Below are 20532 nucleotides of genomic sequence, written 5' to 3' on the forward strand. Positions count from 1 at the left end.
GGATCTGACAGAGGACATGTTGATGGTGGACGCACATGTGTTTGCGTCTTCGAAACTGGAACTGGAGGGAACATACATGTGCTTGTAACATGCACATAGAACCGTTGGGGTCCAAGATAGGGGACATAACTGATCAGGAAAATCCACATTTCCACAAGGCCATAGTATGAGTCTAAGACCTTAGCTATTAGGCCAGAGTAAGAGTTAAGACCTTAACCAGTAGGCCAGAGTAAGAGTTAAGACCTTAACCAGTAGGCCAGAGTGAGAGTTAAGACCTTAGCTATTAGGCCAGAGTAAGAGTTAAGACCTTAACCAGTAGGCCAGAGTACGAGTCTAAGACCCTAGCTATTAGGCCAGAGTAACTGTTAAGACCTTAACCTGTAGGCCATAGTATGAGTCTAATACCTTAGCTATTAGGCCAGAGTAAGAGTTAAGACCTTAGCTATTAGGCCAGAGTAAGAGTTAAGACCTTAGCTATTAGGACAGAGTAAGAGTTAAGACCTTAACCAGTAGGCCAGAGTACGAGTCTAAGACCTTAGATATTAGGCCAGAGTAAGAGTTAAGACCTTAGCTATTAGGCCAGAGTAAGAGTTAAGACCTTAACCTGTAGGCCATAGTACGAGTCTAAGACCTTAGTTATTAGGCCAGAGTAAGAGTTAAGACCTTAACCAGTAGGCCAGAGTAAGAGTTAAGACCTTAACCTGTAGGCTATAGTACGAGTCTAAGACCTTAGCTATTAGGCCAGAGTACGAGTCTAAGACATAGCTATTAGGCCAGAGCAAGAGTTAAGACCTTAACCTGTAGGCCAGAGTACGAGTCTAAAACCTTAGCTATTAGGCCAGAGTAGGAGTCTAAGACCTTAGCTATTAGGCCAGAGTAAGAGTTAAGACCTTACCCAGTAGACCAGAGTACGAGTCTAAGACCTTAGGTATTAGGCCAGAGTAAAAGTTAAGACCTTAACCTGTAGGCCATAGTACGAGTCTAAGACCTTAGCTATCAGGCCAGAGTAGGAGTCTAAGACCTTAGCTATTAGGCCAGAGTAAGATTTAAGACCTTAACCAGTAGGCCAGAGTAAGAGTTAAGACCTTAACCTGTAGGCCATAGTACGAGTCTAAGGCCTTAGCTATGAGGCCAGAGTAAGAGTTAAGACCATAACCATTAGGCCAGAGTACGAGTCTAAGACCTCAGCTATTAGGCCAGAGTAAGAGTTAAGACCTTAACCTGTAGGACATAGTACGAGTCTAAGACCTTAGCTATTAGGCCAGAGTAGGAGTCTAAGACCTTAGCTATTGGGCCAGAGTAAGAGTTAAGACCTTAACAATTAGGCCAGAGTAAGAGTTAAGACCTTAACCAGTAGGCCATAGTATGAGTCTAAGACCTTAGCTATTAGGCCAGAGTAAGAGTTAAGACCTTAACCAGTAGGCCAGAGTAAGAGTTAATAGGCCAGAGTAAGAGTTAAGACCTTAACCAGTAGGCCAGAGTGAGAGTTAAGACCTTAGCTATTAGGCCAGAGTAAGAGTTAAGACCTTAACCAGTAGGCCAGAGTACGAGTCTAAGACCCTAGCTATTAGGCCAGAGTAAGTGTTAAGACCTTAACCTGTAGGCCATAGTATGAGTCTAATACCTTAGCTATTAGGCCAGAGTAAGAGTTAAGACCTTAGCTATTAGGCCAGAGTAAGAGTTAAGACCTTAGCTATTAGGACAGAGTAAGAGTTAAGACCTTAACCAGTAGGCCAGAGTACGAGTCTAAAACCTTAGATATTAGGCCAGAGTAAGAGTTAAGACCTTAACCAGTAGGCCAGAGTAAGAGTTAAGACTTTAACCAGTAGGCCAGAGTACGAGTCTAAGACCTTAGCTATTAGGCCATAGTGAGAGTTAAGACTTTAGCTATTAGGCCAGAGTAAGAGTTAAGACCTTAACCAGTAGGCCAGAGTACAAGTCTAAGACCTTAGCTATTAGGCCATAGTACAAGTCTAAGACCTTAGCTATTAGGCCAGAGTAAGAGTTAGGACCTTAACTATTAGGCCAGAGTACGAGTCTAAGACCTTAGCTATTAGGCCAGAGTAAGAGTTAAGACCTTAACCAGTAGGCCAGAGTAAGAGTCTAAGACCTTAGCTATTAGGCTAGAGTAAGAGTTAAGACCTTAGCTATTAGGCCATAGTAAGAGTTAAGACCTTAGCTATTAGGCCAGAGGAAGAGTTAAGACCTTAACCAGTAGGCCAGAGTATGAGTCTAAGACCTTAGCTATTAGGCCAGAGTAAGAGTTAAGACCTTAACCTGTAGGCCATAGTACGAGTCTAAGACCTTAGCTATTAGGCCAGAGTAAGAGTTAAGACCTGAGCTATTAGGCCAGAGTAAGAGTTAAGACCTTAACCTGTAGGCCATAGTACGAGTCTAAGACCTTAGCTATAAGGCCAGAGTAAGAGTTAAGACCTTAACCAGTAGGCCAGAGTAAGAGTTAAGACCTTAACCTGTAGGCCATGGTACGAGTCTAAGACCTTAGCTATTAGGCCAGAGTAAGAGTTAAGACCTTAGCTATTAGGCCAGAGTAAGAGTTAAGACCTTAGCTATTAGGCCAGACTACGAGTCTAAGACCTTAGCTATTAGGCCAGAGTAAGAGTTAAGACCTTAACCATTAGACCAGAGTACGAGTCTAAGACCTTAGCTATTAGGCCAGAGTAAGTTTTAAGACCTTAGCTATTAGGCCAGAGTAAGAGTTAAGACCTTAACCATTAGGCCAGAGCACGAGTCTAAGACCTTAGCTATTAGGCCAGAGTAAGAGTTAAGACCTTAGCTATTAGGCCAGAGTAAGAGCTAAGACCTTAACCAGTAGGCCAGAGTACGAGTCTACGACCTTAGCTATTAGGCCATAGTACGAGTCTAAGACCTTAGCTTTTAGGCCAGAGTAAGAGTTAAGACCTTAACCATTAGGCCAGAGTACGAGTCTAAGACCTTAGCTATTAGGCCAGAGTAAGAGTTAAGACCTTAACCAGTAGGCCAGAGTAAGAGTCTAAGACCTTAGCTATTAGGCTAAAGTAAGAGTTAAGACCTTAACCAGTAGGCCAGAGTACAAGTCTAAGACCTTAGCTATTAGGCCAGAGTAAGAGTTAAGACCTTAACCAGTAGGCCATAGTACGGGTCTAAGTCCATAGCTATTAGGCCAGAGAAAGAGTTAAGACCTTAGCTATTAGGCCAGAGTAGGAGTTAAGACCTTAACCATTAGGCCAGAGTAAGAGTCTAAGACCTTAACCAGTAGGCCAGAGTACGAGTCTAAGACCTTAGCTATAAGGCTAGAGTGAGAGTTAAGACCTTAACCAGTAGGCCAGAATAAGAGTTAAGACCTTAACCAGTAGGCCAGAGTAAGAGTTAAGACCTTAGCTATTAGGCCATAGTACGAGTCTAAGACCTTAGCTATTAGGCCAGAGTAAGAGTTAAGACCTTAACCAGTAGGCCAGAGTAAGAGTCTAAGACCTTAGCTATTAGGCTAGAGTAAGAGTTAAGACCTTAGCTATTAGGCCATAGTAAGAGTTAAGACCTTAGCTATTAGGCCAGAGGAAGAGTTAAGACCTTAACCAGTAGGCCAGAGTACGAGTCTAAGACCTTAGCTATTAGGCCAGAGTAAGAGTTAGGACCTTAACCTGTAGGCCATAGTACGAGTCTAAGACCTTAGCTATTAGGCCAGAGTAAGAGTTAAGACCTGAGCTATTAGGCCAGAGTAAGAGTTAAGATAAGAGTTAAGACCTTAACCTGTAGGCCATAGTACGAGTCTAAGACCTTAGCTATAAGGCCAGAGTAAGAGTTAAGACCTCAACCAGTAGGCCAGAGTAAGAGTTAAGACCTTAACCTGTAAGCCATAGTACGAGTCTAAGACCTTAGCTATTAGGCCAGAGTAAGAGTTAAGACCGTAGCTATTAGGCCAGAGTAAGAGTTAAGACCTTAGCTATTAGGCAAGACTACGAGTCTAAGACCTTAGCTATTAGGCCAGAGTAAGAGTTAAGACCTTAACCATTAGACCAGAGTACAAGTCTAAGACCTTAGCTATTAGGCCAGAGTAAGTTTTAAGACCTTAGCTATTAGGCCAGAGTAAGAGTTAAGACCTTAACCATTAGGCCAGAGTACGAGTCTAAGACCTTAGCTATTAGGCCAGAGTAAGAGTTAAGACCTTAGCTATTAGGCCAGAGTAAGAGCTAAGACCTTAACCAGTAGGCCAGAGTACGAGTCTACGACCTTAGCTATTAGGCCATAGTACGAGTCTAAGACCTTAGCTTTTAGGCCAGAGTAAGAGTTAAGACCTTAACCATTAGGCCAGAGTACGAGTCTAAGACCTTAGCTATTAGGCCAGAGTAAGAGTTAAGACCTTAACCAGTAGGCCAGAGTAAGAGTCTAAGACCTTAGCTATTAGGCCAAAGTAAGAGTTAAGACCTTAACCAGTAGGCCAGAGTACAAGTCTAAGACCTTAGCTATTACGCCAGAGTAAGAGTTAAGACCTTAACCAGTAGGCCATAGTACGAGTCTAAGTCCTTAGCTATTAGGCCAGAGAAAGAGTTAAGACCTTAGCTATTAGGCCAGAGTAGGAGTTAAGACCTTAACCATTAGGCCAGAGTAAGAGTTAGGACCTTAACTATTAGGCCAGAGTACGAGTCGAAGACCTTAGCTATTAGGCCAGAGTAAGAGTTAAGACCTTAACCAGTAGGCCAGAGTAAGAGTCTAAGACCTTAGCTATTAGGCTAGAGTAAGAGTTAAGACCTTAGCTATTAGGCCATAGTAAGAGTCTAAGACCTTAGCTATTAGGCCAGAGTAAGAGTTAAGACCTGAGCTATTAGGCCAGAGTAAGAGTTAAGATAAGAGTTAAGACCTTAACCTGTAGGCCATAGTACGAGTCTAAGACCTTAGCTATAAGGCCAGAGTAAGAGTTAAGACCTCAACCAGTAGGCCAGAGTAAGAGTTAAGACCTTAACCTGTAGGCCATTGTACGAGTCTAAGACCTTAGCTATTAGGCCAGAGTAAGAGTTAAGACCGTAGCTATTAGGCCAGAGTAAGAGTTAAGACCTTAGCTATTAGGCCAGACTACGAGTATAAGACCTTAGCTATTAGGCCAGAGTAAGAGTTAAGACCTTAACCATTAGACCAGAGTACAAGTCTAAGACCTTAGCTATTAGGCCAGAGTAAGTTTTAAGACCTTAGCTATTAGGCCAGAGTAAGAGTTAAGACCGTAACCATTAGGCCAGAGTACGAGTCTGAGACCTTAGCTATTAGGCCAGAGTAAGAGTTAAGACCTTAGCTATTAGGCCAGAGTAAGAGCTAAGACCTTAACCAGTAGGCCAGAGTACGAGTCTACGACCTTAGCTATTAGGCCATAGTACGAGTCTAAGACCTTAGCTATTAGGCCAGAGTAAGAGTTAGGACCTTAACTATTAGGCCAGAGTACGAGTCTAAGACCTTAGCTATTAGGCCAGAGTAAGAGTTAAGACCTTAACCAGTAGGCCAGAGTAAGAGTCTAAGACCTTAGCTATTAGGCCAAAGTAAGAGTTAAGACCTTAACCAGTAGGCCAGAGTACAAGTCTAAGACCTTAGCTATTACGCCAGAGTAAGAGTTAAGACCTTAACCAGTAGGCCATAGTACGAGTCTAAGTCCTTAGCTATTAGGCCAGAGAAAGAGTTAAGACCTTAGCTATTAGGCCAGAGTAGGAGTTAAGACCTTAACCATTAGGCCAGAGTAAGAGTTAAGACCTTAACCAGTAGGCCAGAGTATGAGTCTACGACCTTAGCTATTAGGCCATAGTACGAGTCTAAGACCTTAGCTTTTAGGCCAGAGTAAGAGTTAAGACCTTAACCATTAGGCCAGAGTACGAGTCTAAGACCTTAGCTATTAGGCCAGAGTAAGAGTTAAGACCTTAACCAGTAGGCCAGAGTAAGAGTCTAAGACCTTAGCTATTAGGCCAAAGTAAGAGTTAAGACCTTAACCAGTAGGCCAGAGTACAAGTCTAAGACCTTAGCTATTACGCCAGAGTAAGAGTTAAGACCTTAACCAGTAGGCCATAGTACGAGTCTAAGTCCTTAGCTATTAGGCCAGAGAAAGAGTTAAGACCTTAGCTATTAGGCCAGAGTAGGAGTTAAGACCTTAACCATTAGGCCAGAGTAAGAGTTAAGACCTTAACCAGTAGGCCAGAGTATGAGTCTAAGACCTTAGCTATAAGGCTAGAGTGAGAGTTAAGACCTTAACCAGTAGGCCAGAATAAGAGTTAAGACCTTAACCAGTAGGCCAGAGTAAGAGTTAAGACCTTAACCATTAGGCCAGAGTAAGAGTCTAAGACCTTAGCTATTAGGCCAGAGTAAGAGTTAAGACCTTAGCTATTAGGCCAGAGTAAGAGCTAGGACCTTAGCTATTAGGCCAGAGTACGAGTCCAAGACCTTAGCTATTAGGCCAGAGTAAGAGTTAAGACCTTAGCTATTAGGCCAGAGTGTGAGTCTAAGACCTTAGCTATTAGGCCAGAGTAAGACTTAAGACCTTTGCTATTAGGCCATAGTAAGAGTTAAGACCTTAGCTATTAGGCCAGAGTAAGAATTAAGACCTTAACCAGTAGGCCAGAGTACGAGTCAAAGACCTTAGCTATTAGGCCAGAGTAAGAGTTAAGACCTTAACCTGTAGGCCATAGTACGAGTCTAAGACCTTAGCTATTAGGCCAGAGTAAGAGTTAAGACCTTAACAAGTAGGCCAGGGTAAGAGTTAAGACCTTTATCTGTAGGCCATAGTACGAGTCTAAGACCTTAGCTATTAGGCCAGAGTAAGAGTCTAAGACCTTAGCTATTAGGCCAGAGTAAAAGTTAAGACCTTAACCATTAGGTCATAGTACGAGTCTAAGACCTTAGCTATTAGGCCAGAGTAAGAGCTAAGACCTTAACCAGTAGGCCAGAGCAAGAGTTAAGACCTTAACCAGTAGGCCAGACTAAGAGTTAAGACCTTAGCTATTAGGCCAGAGTGAGAGTTAAGACCTTAACCAGTAGGCCAGAGTACGAGACTAAGACCTTAGCTATTAGGCCAGAGTAAGAGTTAAGACCTTAACCATTAGGCCAGAGTATGAGTCTAAGACCTTAGATATTAGGCCAGAGTAAGAGTTAAGACCTTAACCAGTAGGCCAGAGTACGAGTCTAAGTCCTTAGATATTAGGCCAGAGTAAGAGTTAAGACCTTAACCAGTAGGCCAGAGTAAGAATTAAGACCTTAACCAGTAGGCCAGAGTACGAGTCTAAGACCTTAGCTATTAGGCCATAGTAAGAGTTAAGACCTTAGCTATTAGGCCAGAGTAAGAGTTAAGACCTTAACCTGTAGGCCATAGTATGAGTCTAAGACCTTAGCTATTAGGCCAGAGTAAGAGTTAAGACCTTAACAAGTAGGCCAAAGTAAGAGTTAAGACCTTAACCTGTAGGCCAGGGTAAGAGTTAAGACCTTAACCATTAGGTCATAGTACGAGTCTAAGACCTTAGCTATTAGGCCAGAGTAAGAGTTAAGACCTTAACCAGTAGGCCAGAGCAAGAGTTAAGACCTTAACCAGTAGGCCAGACTAAGAGTTAAGACCTTAGCTATTAGGCCAGAGTAAGAGTTAAGACCTTAACCAGTAGGCCAGAGTACGAGACTAAGACCTTAGCTATTAGGCCAGAGTAAGAGTTAAGACCTTAACCATTAGGCCAGAGTACGAGTCTAAGACCTTAGCTAATAGGCCAGAGTAAGAGTTAAGACCTTAACCAGCAGGCCAGAGTAAGAGTTAAGACCTTAACCAGTAGGCCAGAGTACTAGTCTAAGACCTTAGATATTAGGCCAGAGTAAGAGTTAAGACCTCAACCAATAGGCCAGAGTAAGAATTAAGACCTTAACCAGTTGGCCAGAGTATGAGTCTAAGACCTTAGCTATTAGGCCATAGTAAGAGTTAAGACCTTAGCTATTAGGCCAGAGTAAGAGTTAAGACCTTAACCATTAGGCCAGAGTACGAGTCTAAGACCTTTGCTATTAGGCCAGAGTAAGAGTTAAGACCTTAACCAGTAGGCCAGAGTAAGAGTCTAAGACCTTAGCTATTAGGCCAGAGTAAGAGTTAAGACCTTAGATATTAGGCCATAGTAAGAGTTAAGACCTTAGCTATTAGGCCAGAGTAAGAGTTAAGACCTTAACCAGTAGGCCAGAGTACGAGTCTAAGACCTTAGCTGTTAGGCCAGAGTAAGAGTTAAGACCTTAACGTGTAGGCCATAGTACGAGTCTAAGACCTTAGCTATTAGGCCAGAGTAAAAGTTAAGACCTTAGCTATTAGGCCAGAGTAAGAGTTAAGACCTTAACCTGTAGGCCATAGTACGAGTCTAAGACCTTAGTTATTAGGCCAGAGTAAGAGTTAAGACCTTAACCAGTAGGCCAGAGTAAGAGTTAAGACCTTAACCTGTAGGCCATTGTACGAGTCTAAGACCTTAGCTATTAGGCCAGAGTACGAGTCTAAGACATTGCTATTAGGCCAGAGCAAGAGTTAAGACCTTAACCTGTAGGCCATAGTACGAGTCTAAAACCTTAGCTATTAGGCCAGAGTAGGAGTCTAAGACCTTAGCTATTAGGCCAGAGTAAGAGTTAAGACCTTACCCAGTAGACCAGAGTACGAGTCTAAGACCTTAGCTATTAGGCCAGAGTAAAAGTTAAGACCTTAACCTGTAGGCCATAGTACGAGTCTAAGACCTTAGCTATCAGGCCAGAGTAAGATTTAAGACCTTAACCAGTAGGCCAGAGTAAGAGTTAAGACCTTAACCTGTAGGCCATAGTACGAGTCTAAGGCCTTAGCTATTAGGTCAGAGTAAGAGTTAAGACCATAAACATTAGGCCAGAGTACGAGTCTAAGACCTCAGCTATTAGGCCAGAGTAAGAGTTAAGGCCTTAACCTGTAGGACATAGTACGAGTCTAAGATCCTAGCTATTAGGCCAGAGTAGGAGTCTAAGACCTTAGCTATTGGGCCAGAGTAAGAGTTAAGACCTTAACCATTAGGCCAGAGTAAGAGTTAAGACCTTAACCAGTAGGCCATAGTATGAGTCTAAGACCTTAGCTATTAGGCCAGAGTAAGAGTTAAGACCTTAACCAGTAGGCCAGAGTAAGAGTTAAGACCTTAACCAGTAGGCCAGAGTAAGAGTTAAGACCTTAACCATTAGGCCACAGTAAGAGTCTAAGACCTTAGCTATTAGGCCAGAGTAAGAGTTAAGACCTTGGCTATTAGGCCAGAGTAAGAGCTAAGACCTTAGCTATTAGGCCAGAGTACGAGTCTAAGACCTTAGCTATTAGGCCAGAGTAAGAGTTAAGACCTTAGCTATTAGGCCAGAGTGCGAGTCTAAGACCTTAGCTATTAGGCCAGAGGAAGACTTAAGACCTTTGCTATTAGGCCATAGTAAGAGTTAAGACCTTAGCTATTAGGCCAGAGTAAGAGTTAAGACCTTAACCTGTAGGCCATAGTACGAGTCTAAGACCTTAGCTATTAGGCCAGAGTAAGAGTTAAGACCTTAAAAAGTAGGCCAGGGTAAGAGTTAAGACCTTTATCTGTAGGCTATAGTACGAGTCTAAGACCTTAGCTATTAGGCCAGAGTAAGAGTCTAAGACCTTAGCTATTAGGCCAGAGTAAAAGTTAAGACTTTAACCATTAGGTCATAGTACGAGTCTAAGACCTTAGCTATTAGGCCAGAGTAAGAGTTAAGACCTTAACCAGTAGGCCAGAGCAAGAGTTAAGACCTTCACCAGTAGGCCAGACTAAGAGTTAAGACCTTAGCTATTAGGCCAGAGTAAGAGTTAAGACCTTAACCAGTAGGCCAGAGTACGAGACTAAGACCTTAGCTATTAGGCCAGAGTAAGAGTTAAGACCTTAACCATTAGGCCAGAGTACGAGTCTAAGACTTTAGATATTAGGCCAGAGTAAGAGTTAAGACCTTAACCAGTAGGCCAGAGTATGAGTCTAAGACCTTAGATATTAGGCCAGAGTAAGAGTTAAGACCTTAACCAGTAGGCCAGAGTAAGAATTAAGACCTTAACCAGGAGGCCAGAGTACGAGTCTAAGACCTTAGCTATTAGGCCATAGTAAGAGTTAAGACGTTAGCTATTAGGCCAGAGTAAGAGTTAAGACCTTAACCTGTAGGCCATAGTATGAGTCTAAGACCTTAGCTATTAGGCCAGAGTAAGAGTTAAGACCTTAACCAGTAGGCCAGAGCAAGAATTAAGACCTTAACTAGTAGGCCAGACTAAGAGTTAAGACCTTAGCTATTAGGCCAGAGTAAGAGTTAAGACCTTAACCAGTAGGCCAGAGTACGAGACTAAGACCTTAGCTATTAGGCCAGAGTAAGAGTTAAGACCTTAACGTGTAGGCCATAGTACGAGTCTAAAACCTTAGCTATTAGGCCAGAGTAGGAGTCTAAGACCTTAGCTATTAGGCCAGAGTAAGAGTTAAGACCTTACCCAGTAGGCCAGAGTACGAGTCTAAGACCTTAGCTATTAGGCCAGAGTAAAAGTTAAGACCTTAATCTGTAGGCCATAGTACGAGTCTAAGACCTTAGCTATCAGGCCAGAGTACGAGTCTAAGACCTTAGCTATTAGGCCAGAGTAAGATTTAAGACCTTAACCAGTAGGCCAGAGTAAGAGTTAAGACCTTAACCTGTAGGCCATAGTACGAGTCTAAGGCCTTAGCTATTAGGCCAGAGTAAGAGTAAAGACCATAACCATTAGGCCAGAGTACGAGTCTAAGACCTCAGCTATTAGGCCAGAGTAAGAGTTAAGACCTTAACCTGTAGGACATAGTACGAGTCTAAGACCTTAGCTATTAGGTCAGAGTAAGAGTTAAGACCTTAACCAGTAGGCCAGAGCAAGAATTAAGACCTTAACTAGTAGGCCAGACTAAGAGTTAAGACCTTAACCAGTAGGCCATAGTATGAGTCTAAGACCTTAGCTATTAGGCCAGAGTAAGAGTTAAGACCTTAACCAGTAGGCCAGAGTAAGAGTTAAGACCTTAACCAGTAGGCCAGAGTAAGAGTTAAGACCTTAACCAGTAGGCCAGAGTGAGAGTTAAGACCTTAGCTATTAGGCCAGAGTAAGAGTTAAGACCTTAACCAGTAGGCCAGAGTACGAGTCTAAGACCCTAGCTATTAGGCCAGAAAAACTGTTAAGACCTTAACCTGTAGGCCATAGTATGAGTCTAATACCTTAGCTATTAGGCCAGAGTAAGAGTTAAGACCTTAGCTATTAGGCCAGAGTAAGAGTTAAGACCTTAGCTATTAGGACAGAGTAAGAGTTAAGACCTTAACCAGTAGGCCAGAGTACGAGTCTAAGACCTTAGATATTAGGCCAGAGTAAGAGTTAAGACCTTAACCTGTAGGCCATAGTACGAGTCTAAGACCTTAGTTATTAGGCCAGAGTAAGAGTTAAGACCTTAACCAGTAGGCCAGAGTAAGAGTTAAGACCTTAACCTGTAGGCTATAGTACGAGTCTAAGACCTTAGCTATTAGGCCAGAGTACGAGTCTAAGACATAGCTATTAGGCCAGAGCAAGAGTTAAGACCTTAACCTGTAGGCCAGAGTACGAGTCTAAAACCTTAGCTATTAGGCCAGAGTAGGAGTCTAAGACCTTAGCTATTAGGCCAGAGTAAGAGTTAAGACCTTACCCAGTAGGCCAGAGTACGAGTCTAAGACCTTAGGTATTAGGCCAGAGTAAAAGTTAAGACCTTAACCTGTAGGCCATAGTACGAGTCTAAGACCTTAGCTATCAGGCCAGAGTAGGAGTCTAAGACCTTAGCTATTAGGCCAGAGTAAGATTTAAGACCTTAACCAGTAGGCCAGAGTAAGAGTTAAGACCTTAACCTGTAGGCCATAGTACGAGTCTAAGGCCTTAGCTATGAGGCCAGAGTAAGAGTTAAGACCATAACCATTAGGCCAGAGTACGAGTCTAAGACCTCAGCTATTAGGCCAGAGTAAGAGTTAAGACCTTAACCTGTAGGACATAGTACGAGTCTAAGACCTTAGCTATTAGGCCAGAGTAGGAGTCTAAGACCTTAGCTATTGGGCCAGAGTAAGAGTTAAGACCTTAACAATTAGGCCAGAGTAAGAGTTAAGACCTTAACCAGTAGGCCATAGTATGAGTCTAAGACCTTAGCTATTAGGCCAGAGTAAGAGTTAAGACCTTAACCAGTAGGCCAGAGTAAGAGTTAAGACCTTAACCAGTAGGCCAGAGTAAGAGTTAAGACCTTAACCAGTGGGCCAGAGTGAGAGTTAAGACCTTAGCTATTAGGCCAGAGTAAGAGTTAAGACCTTAACCAGTAGGCCAGAGTACGAGTCTAAGACCCTAGCTATTAGGCCAGAGTAAGTGTTAAGACCTTAACCTGTAGGCCATAGTATGAGTCTAATACCTTAGCTATTAGGCCAGAGTAAGAGTTAAGACCTTAGCTATTAGGCCAGAGTAAGAGTTAAGACCTTAGCTATTAGGCCAGAGTAGGAGTTAAGACCTTAACCATTAGGCCAGAGTAAGAGTCTAAGACCTTAACCAGTAGGCCAGAGTACGAGTCTAAGACCTTAGCTATAAGGCTAGAGTGAGAGTTAATACCTTAACCAGTAGGCCAGAGTAAGAGTTAAGACCTTAGCTATTAGGCCAGAGTAAGAGCTAAGACCTTAGCTATTAGGCCAGAGTACGAGTCCAAGACCTTAGCTATCAGGCCAGAGTAAGAGTTAAGACCTTAGCTATTAGGCCAGAGTGTGAGTCTAAGACCTTAGCTATTAGGCCAGAGTAAGACTTAAGACCTTTGCTATTAGGCCATAGTAAGAGTTAAGACCTTAGCTATTAGGCCAGAGTACGAGTCTAAGACCTTAGGTATTAGGCCAGAGTAAAAGTTAAGACCTTAACCTGTAGGCCATAGTACGAGTCTAAGACCTTAGCTATCAGGCCAGAGTAGGAGTCTAAGACCTTAGCTATTAGGCCAGAGTAAGATTTAAGACCTTAACCAGTAGGCCAGAGTAAGAGTTAAGACCTTAACCTGTAGGCCATAGTACGAGTCTAAGGCCTTAGCTATGAGGCCAGAGTAAGAGTTAAGACCATAACCATTAGGCCAGAGTACGAGTCTAAGACCTCAGCTATTAGGCCAGAGTAAGAGTTAAGACCTTAACCTGTAGGACATAGTACGAGTCTAAGACCTTAGCTATTAGGCCAGAGTAGGAGTCTAAGACCTTAGCTATTGGGCCAGAGTAAGAGTTAAGACCTTAACAATTAGGCCAGAGTAAGAGTTAAGACCTTAACCAGTAGGCCATAGTATGAGTCTAAGACCTTAGCTATTAGGCCAGAGTAAGAGTTAAGACCTTAACCAGTAGGCCAGAGTAAGAGTTAAGACCTTAACCAGTAGGCCAGAGTAAGAGTTAAGACCTTAACCAGTGGGCCAGAGTGAGAGTTAAGACCTTAGCTATTAGGCCAGAGTAAGAGTTAAGACCTTAACCAGTAGGCCAGAGTACGAGTCTAAGACCCTAGCTATTAGGCCAGAGTAAGTGTTAAGACCTTAACCTGTAGGCCATAGTATGAGTCTAATACCTTAGCTATTAGGCCAGAGTAAGAGTTAAGACCTTAGCTATTAGGCCAGAGTAAGAGTTAAGACCTTAGCTATTAGGCCAGAGTAGGAGTTAAGACCTTAACCATTAGGCCAGAGTAAGAGTCTAAGACCTTAACCAGTAGGCCAGAGTACGAGTCTAAGACCTTAGCTATAAGGCTAGAGTGAGAGTTAATACCTTAACCAGTAGGCCAGAGTAAGAGTTAAGACCTTAGCTATTAGGCCAGAGTAAGAGCTAAGACCTTAGCTATTAGGCCAGAGTACGAGTCCAAGACCTTAGCTATTAGGCCAGAGTAAGAGTTAAGACCTTAGCTATTAGGCCAGAGTGTGAGTCTAAGACCTTAGCTATTAGGCCAGAGTAAGACTTAAGACCTTTGCTATTAGGCCATAGTAAGAGTTAAGACCTTAGCTATTAGGCCAGAGTAAGAATTAAGACCTTAACCAGTAGGCCAGAGTACGAGTCAAAGACCTTAGCTATTAGGCCAAAGTAAGAGTTAAGACCTTAACCTGTAGGCCATAGTACGAGTCTAAGACCTTAGCTATTAGGCCAGAGTAAGAGTTAAGACCTTAACAAGTAGGCCAGGGTAAGAGTTAAGACCTTTATCTGTAGGCCATAGTACGAGTCTAAGACCTTAGCTATTAGGCCAGAGTAAGAGTCTAAGACCTTAGCTATTAGGCCAGAGTAAAAGTTAAGACCTTAACCATTAGGTCATAGTACGAGTCTAAGACCTTAGCTATTAGGCCAGAGTAAGAGCTAAGACCTTAACCAGTAGGCCAGAGCAAGAGTTAAGACCTTAACCAGTAGGCCGTACTAAGAGCTAAGACCTTAGCTATTAGGCCAGAGTGAGAGTTAAGACCTTAACCAGTAGGCCAGAGTACGAGACTAAGACCTTAGCTATTAGGCCAGAGTAAGAGTTAAGACCTTAACCATTAGGCCAGAGTATGAGTCTAAGACCTTAGATATTAGGCCAGAGTAAGAGTTAAGACCTTAACCAGTAGGCCAGAGTACGAGTCTAAGACCTTAGATATTAGGCCAGAGTAAGAGTTAAGACCTTAACCAGTAGGCCAGAGTAAGAATTAAGACCTTAACCAGTAGGCCAGAGTACGAGTCTAAGACCTTAGCTATTAGGCCATAGTAAGAGTTAAGACCTTAGCTATTAGGCCAGAGTAAGAGTTAAGACATTAATCTGTAGGCCATAGTATGAGTCTAAGACCTTAGCTATTAGGCCAGAGTAAGAGTTAAGACCTTAACAAGTAGGCCAAAGTAAGAGTTAAGACCTTAACCTGTAGGCCAGGGTAAGAGTTAAGACCTTAACCATTAGGTCATAGTACGAGTCTAAGACCTTAGCTATTAGGCCAGAGTAAGAGTTAAGACCTTAACCAGTAGGCCAGAGCAAGAGTTAAGACCTTAACCAGTAGGCCAGACTAAGAGTTAAGACCTTAGCTATTAGGCCAGAGTAAGAGTTAAGACCTTAACCAGAAGGCCAGAGTACGAGACTAAGACCTTAGCTATTAGGCCAGAGTAAGAATTAAGACCTTAACCATTAGGCCAGAGTACGAGTCTAAGACCTTAGCTAATAGGCCAGAGTAAGAGTTAAGACCTTAACCAGCAGGCCAGAGTAAGAGTTAAGACCTTAACCAGTAGGCCAGAGTACTAGTCTAAGACCTTAGATATTAGGCCAGAGTAAGAGTTAAGACCTTAACCAATAGGCCAGAGTAAGAATTAAGACCTTAACCAGTAGGCCAGAGTATGAGTCTAAGACCTTAGCTATTAGGCCATAGTAAGAGTTAAGACCTTAGCTATTAGGCCAGAGTAAGAGTTAAGACCTTAACCATTAGGCCAGAGTACGAGTCTAAGACCTTTGCTATTAGGCCAGAGTAAGAGTTAAGACCTTAACCAGTAGGCCAGAGTAAGAGTCTAAGACCTTAGCTATTAGGCCAGAGTAAGAGTTAAGACCTTAGATATTAGGCCATAGTAAGAGTTAAGACCTTAGCTATTAGGCCAGAGTAAGAGTTAAGACCTTAACCAGTAGGCCAGAGTACGAGTCTAAGACCTTAGCTGTTAGGCCAGAGTAAGAGTTAAGACCTTAACGTGTAGGCCATAGTACGAGTCTAAGACCTTAGCTATTAGGCCAGAGTAAAAGTTAAGACCTTAGCTATTAGGCCAGAGTAAGAGTTAAGACCTTAACCTGTAGGCCATAGTACGAGTCTAAGACCTTAGTTATTAGGCCAGAGTAAGAGTTAAGACCTTAACCAGTAGGCCAGAGTAAGAGTTAGGACCTTAACCTGTAGGCCATTGTACGAGTCTAAGACCTTAGCTATTAGGCCAGAGTACGAGTCTAAGACATTGCTATTAGGCCAGAGCAAGAGTTAAGACCTTCACCTGTAGGCCATAGTACGAGTCTAAAACCTTAGCTATTAGGCCAGAGTAGGAGTCTAAGACCTTAGCTATTAGGCCAGAGTAAGAGTTAAGACCTTACCCAGTAGACCAGAGTACGAGTCTAAGACCTTAGCTATTAGGCCAGAGTAAAAGTTAAGACCTTAACCTGTAGGCCATAGTACGAGTCTAAGACCTTAGCTATCAGGCCAGAGTAAGATTTAAGACCTTAACCAGTAGGCCAGAGTAAGAGTTAAGACCTTAACCTGTAGGCCATAGTACGAGTCTAAGGCCTTAGCTATTAGGTCAGAGTAAGAGTTAAGACCATAAACATTAAGCCAGAGTACGAGTCTAAGACCTCAGCTATTAGGCCAGAGTAAGAGTCAAGACCTTAACCTGTAGGACATAGTACGAGTCTAAGATCCTAGCTATTAGGCCAGAGTAGGAGTCTAAGACCTTAGCTATTGGGCCAGAGTAAGAGTTAAGACCTTAACCATTAGGCCAGAGTAAGAGTTAAGACCTTAACCAGTAGGCCATAGTATGAGTCTAAGACCTTAGCTATTAGGCCAGAGTAAGAGTTAAGACCTTAACCAGTAGGCCAGAGTAAGAGTTAAGACCTTAACCAGTAGGCCAGAGTAAGAGTTAAGACCTTAACCATTAGGCCACAGTAAGAGTCTAAGACCTTAGCTATTAGGCCAGAGTAAGAGTTAAGACCTTGGCTATTAGGCCAGAGTAAGAGCTAAGACCTTAGCTATTAGGCCAGAGTACGAGTCTAAGACCTTAGCTATTAGGCCAGAGTAAGAGTTAAGACCTTAGCTATTAGGCCAGAGTGCGAGTCTAAGACCTTAGCTATTAGGCCAGAGGAAGACTTAAGACCTTTGCTATTAGGCCATAGTAAGAGTTAAGACCTTAGCTATTAGGCCAGAGTAAGAGTTAAGACCTTAACCTGTAGGCCATAGTACGAGTCTAAGACCTTAGCTATTAGGCCAGAGTAAGAGTTAAGACCTTAAAAAGTAGGCCAGGGTAAGAGTTAAGACCTTTATCTGTAGGCTATAGTACGAGTCTAAGACCTTAGCTATTAGGCCAGAGTAAGAGTCTAAGACCTTAGCTATTAGGCCAGAGTAAAAGTTAAGACTTTAACCATTAGGTCATAGTACGAGTCTAAGACCTTAGCTATTAGGCCAGAGTAAGAGTTAAGACCTTAACCAGTAGGCCAGAGCAAGAGTTAAGACCTTCACCAGTAGGCCAGACTAAGAGTTAAGACCTTAGCTATTAGGCCAGAGTAAGAGTTAAGACCTTAACCAGTAGGCCAGAGTACGAGACTAAGACCTTAGCTATTAGGCCAGAGTAAGAGTTAAGACCTTAACCATTAGGCCAGAGTACGAGTCTAAGACTTTAGATATTAGGCCAGAGTAAGAGTTAAGACCTTAACCAGTAGGCCAGAGTATGAGTCTAAGACCTTAGATATTAGGCCAGAGTAAGAGTTAAGACCTTAACCAGTAGGCCAGAGTAAGAATTAAGACCTTAACCAGGAGGCCAGAGTACGAGTCTAAGACCTTAGCTATTAGGCCATAGTAAGAGTTAAGACGTTAGCTATTAGGCCAGAGTAAGAGTTAAGACCTTAACCTGTAGGCCATAGTATGAGTCTAAGACCTTAGCTATTAGGCCAGAGTAAGAGTTAAGACCTTAACCAGTAGGCCAGAGCAAGAATTAAGACCTTAACTAGTAGGCCAGACTAAGAGTTAAGACCTTAGCTATTAGGCCAGAGTAAGAGTTAAGACCTTAACCAGTAGGCCAGAGTACGAGACTAAGACCTTAGCTATTAGGCCAGAGTAAGAGTTAAGACCTTAACGTGTAGGCCATAGTACGAGTCTAAAACCTTAGCTATTAGGCCAGAGTAGGAGTCTAAGACCTTAGCTATTAGGCCAGAGTAAGAGTTAAGACCTTACCCAGTAGGCCAGAGTACGAGTCTAAGACCTTAGCTATTAGGCCAGAGTAAAAGTTAAGACCTTAACCTGTAGGCCATAGTATGAGTCTAAGACCTTAGCTATTAGGCCAGAGTGAGAGTTAAGACCTTAGCTATTAGGCCAGAGTAAGAGTTAAGACCTTAACCAGTAGGCCAGAGTACGAGTCTAAGACCCTAGCTATTAGGCCAGAGTAAGTGTTAAGACCTTAACCTGTAGGCCATAGTATGAGTCTAATACCTTAGCTATTAGGCCAGAGTAAGAGTTAAGACCTTAGCTATTAGGCCAGAGTAAGAGTTAAGACCTTAGCTATTAGGCCAGAGTAGGAGTTAAGACCTTAACCATTAGGCCAGAGTAAGAGTCTAAGACCTTAACCAGTAGGCCAGAGTACGAGTCTAAGACCTTAGCTATAAGGCTAGAGTGAGAGTTAATACCTTAACCAGTAGGCCAGAGTAAGAGTTAAGACCTTAGCTATTAGGCCAGAGTAAGAGCTAAGACCTTAGCTATTAGGCCAGAGTACGAGTCCAAGACCTTAGCTATTAGGCCAGAGTAAGAGTTAAGACCTTAGCTATTAGGCCAGAGTGTGAGTCTAAGACCTTAGCTATTAGGCCAGAGTAAGACTTAAGACCTTTGCTATTAGGCCATAGTAAGAGTTAAGACCTTAGCTATTAGGCCAGAGTAAGAATTAAGACCTTAACCAGTAGGCCAGAGTACGAGTCAAAGACCTTAGCTATTAGGCCAAAGTAAGAGTTAAGACCTTAACCTGTAGGCCATAGTACGAGTCTAAGACCTTAGCTATTAGGCCAGAGTAAGAGTTAAGACCTTAACAAGTAGGCCAGGGTAAGAGTTAAGACCTTTATCTGTAGGCCATAGTACGAGTCTAAGACCTTAGCTATTAGGCCAGAGTAAGAGTCTAAGACCTTAGCTATTAGGCCAGAGTAAAAGTTAAGACCTTAACCATTAGGTCATAGTACGAGTCTAAGACCTTAGCTATTAGGCCAGAGTAAGAGCTAAGACCTTAACCAGTAGGCCAGAGCAAGAGTTAAGACCTTAACCAGTAGGCCGTACTAAGAGCTAAGACCTTAGCTATTAGGCCAGAGTGAGAGTTAAGACCTTAACCAGTAGGCCAGAGTACGAGACTAAGACCTTAGCTATTAGGCCAGAGTAAGAGTTAAGACCTTAACCATTAGGCCAGAGTATGAGTCTAAGACCTTAGATATTAGGCCAGAGTAAGAGTTAAGACCTTAACCAGTAGGCCAGAGTACGAGTCTAAGACCTTAGATATTAGGCCAGAGTAAGAGTTAAGACCTTAACCAGTAGGCCAGAGTAAGAATTAAGACCTTAACCAGTAGGCCAGAGTACGAGTCTAAGACCTTAGCTATTAGGCCATAGTAAGAGTTAAGACCTTAGCTATTAGGCCAGAGTAAGAGTTAAGACATTAATCTGTAGGCCATAGTATGAGTCTAAGACCTTAGCTATTAGGCCAGAGTAAGAGTTAAGACCTTAACAAGTAGGCCAAAGTAAGAGTTAAGACCTTAACCTGTAGGCCAGGGTAAGAGTTAAGACCTTAACCATTAGGTCATAGTACGAGTCTAAGACCTTAGCTATTAGGCCAGAGTAAGAGTTAAGACCTTAACCAGTAGGCCAGAGCAAGAGTTAAGACCTTAACCAGTAGGCCAGACTAAGAGTTAAGACCTTAGCTATTAGGCCAGAGTAAGAGTTAAGACCTTAACCAGAAGGCCAGAGTACGAGACTAAGACCTTAGCTATTAGGCCAGAGTAAGAATTAAGACCTTAACCATTAGGCCAGAGTACGAGTCTAAGACCTTAGCTAATAGGCCAGAGTAAGAGTTAAGACCTTAACCAGCAGGCCAGAGTAAGAGTTAAGACCTTAACCAGTAGGCCAGAGTACTAGTCTAAGACCTTAGATATTAGGCCAGAGTAAGAGTTAAGACCTTAACCAATAGGCCAGAGTAAGAATTAAGACCTTAACCAGTAGGCCAGAGTATGAGTCTAAGACCTTAGCTATTAGGCCATAGTAAGAGTTAAGACCTTAGCTATTAGGCCAGAGTAAGAGTTAAGACCTTAACCATTAGGCCAGAGTACGAGTCTAAGACCTTTGCTATTAGGCCAGAGTAAGAGTTAAGACCTTAACCAGTAGGCCAGAGTAAGAGTCTAAGACCTTAGCTATTAGGCCAGAGTAAGAGTTAAGACCTTAGATATTAGGCCATAGTAAGAGTTAAGACCTTAGCTATTAGGCCAGAGTAAGAGTTAAGACCTTAACCAGTAGGCCAGAGTACGAGTCTAAGACCTTAGCTGTTAGGCCAGAGTAAGAGTTAAGACCTTAACGTGTAGGCCATAGTACGAGTCTAAGACCTTAGCTATTAGGCCAGAGTAAAAGTTAAGACCTTAGCTATTAGGCCAGAGTAAGAGTTAAGACCTTAACCTGTAGGCCATAGTACGAGTCTAAGACCTTAGTTATTAGGCCAGAGTAAGAGTTAAGACCTTAACCAGTAGGCCAGAGTAAGAGTTAGGACCTTAACCTGTAGGCCATTGTACGAGTCTAAGACCTTAGCTATTAGGCCAGAGTACGAGTCTAAGACATTGCT

Source organism: Triturus cristatus, chromosome 9 (genome assembly GCF_964204655.1).
Source record: "Triturus cristatus chromosome 9, aTriCri1.1, whole genome shotgun sequence".
Lineage (NCBI taxonomy): Eukaryota > Metazoa > Chordata > Amphibia > Caudata > Salamandridae > Triturus > Triturus cristatus.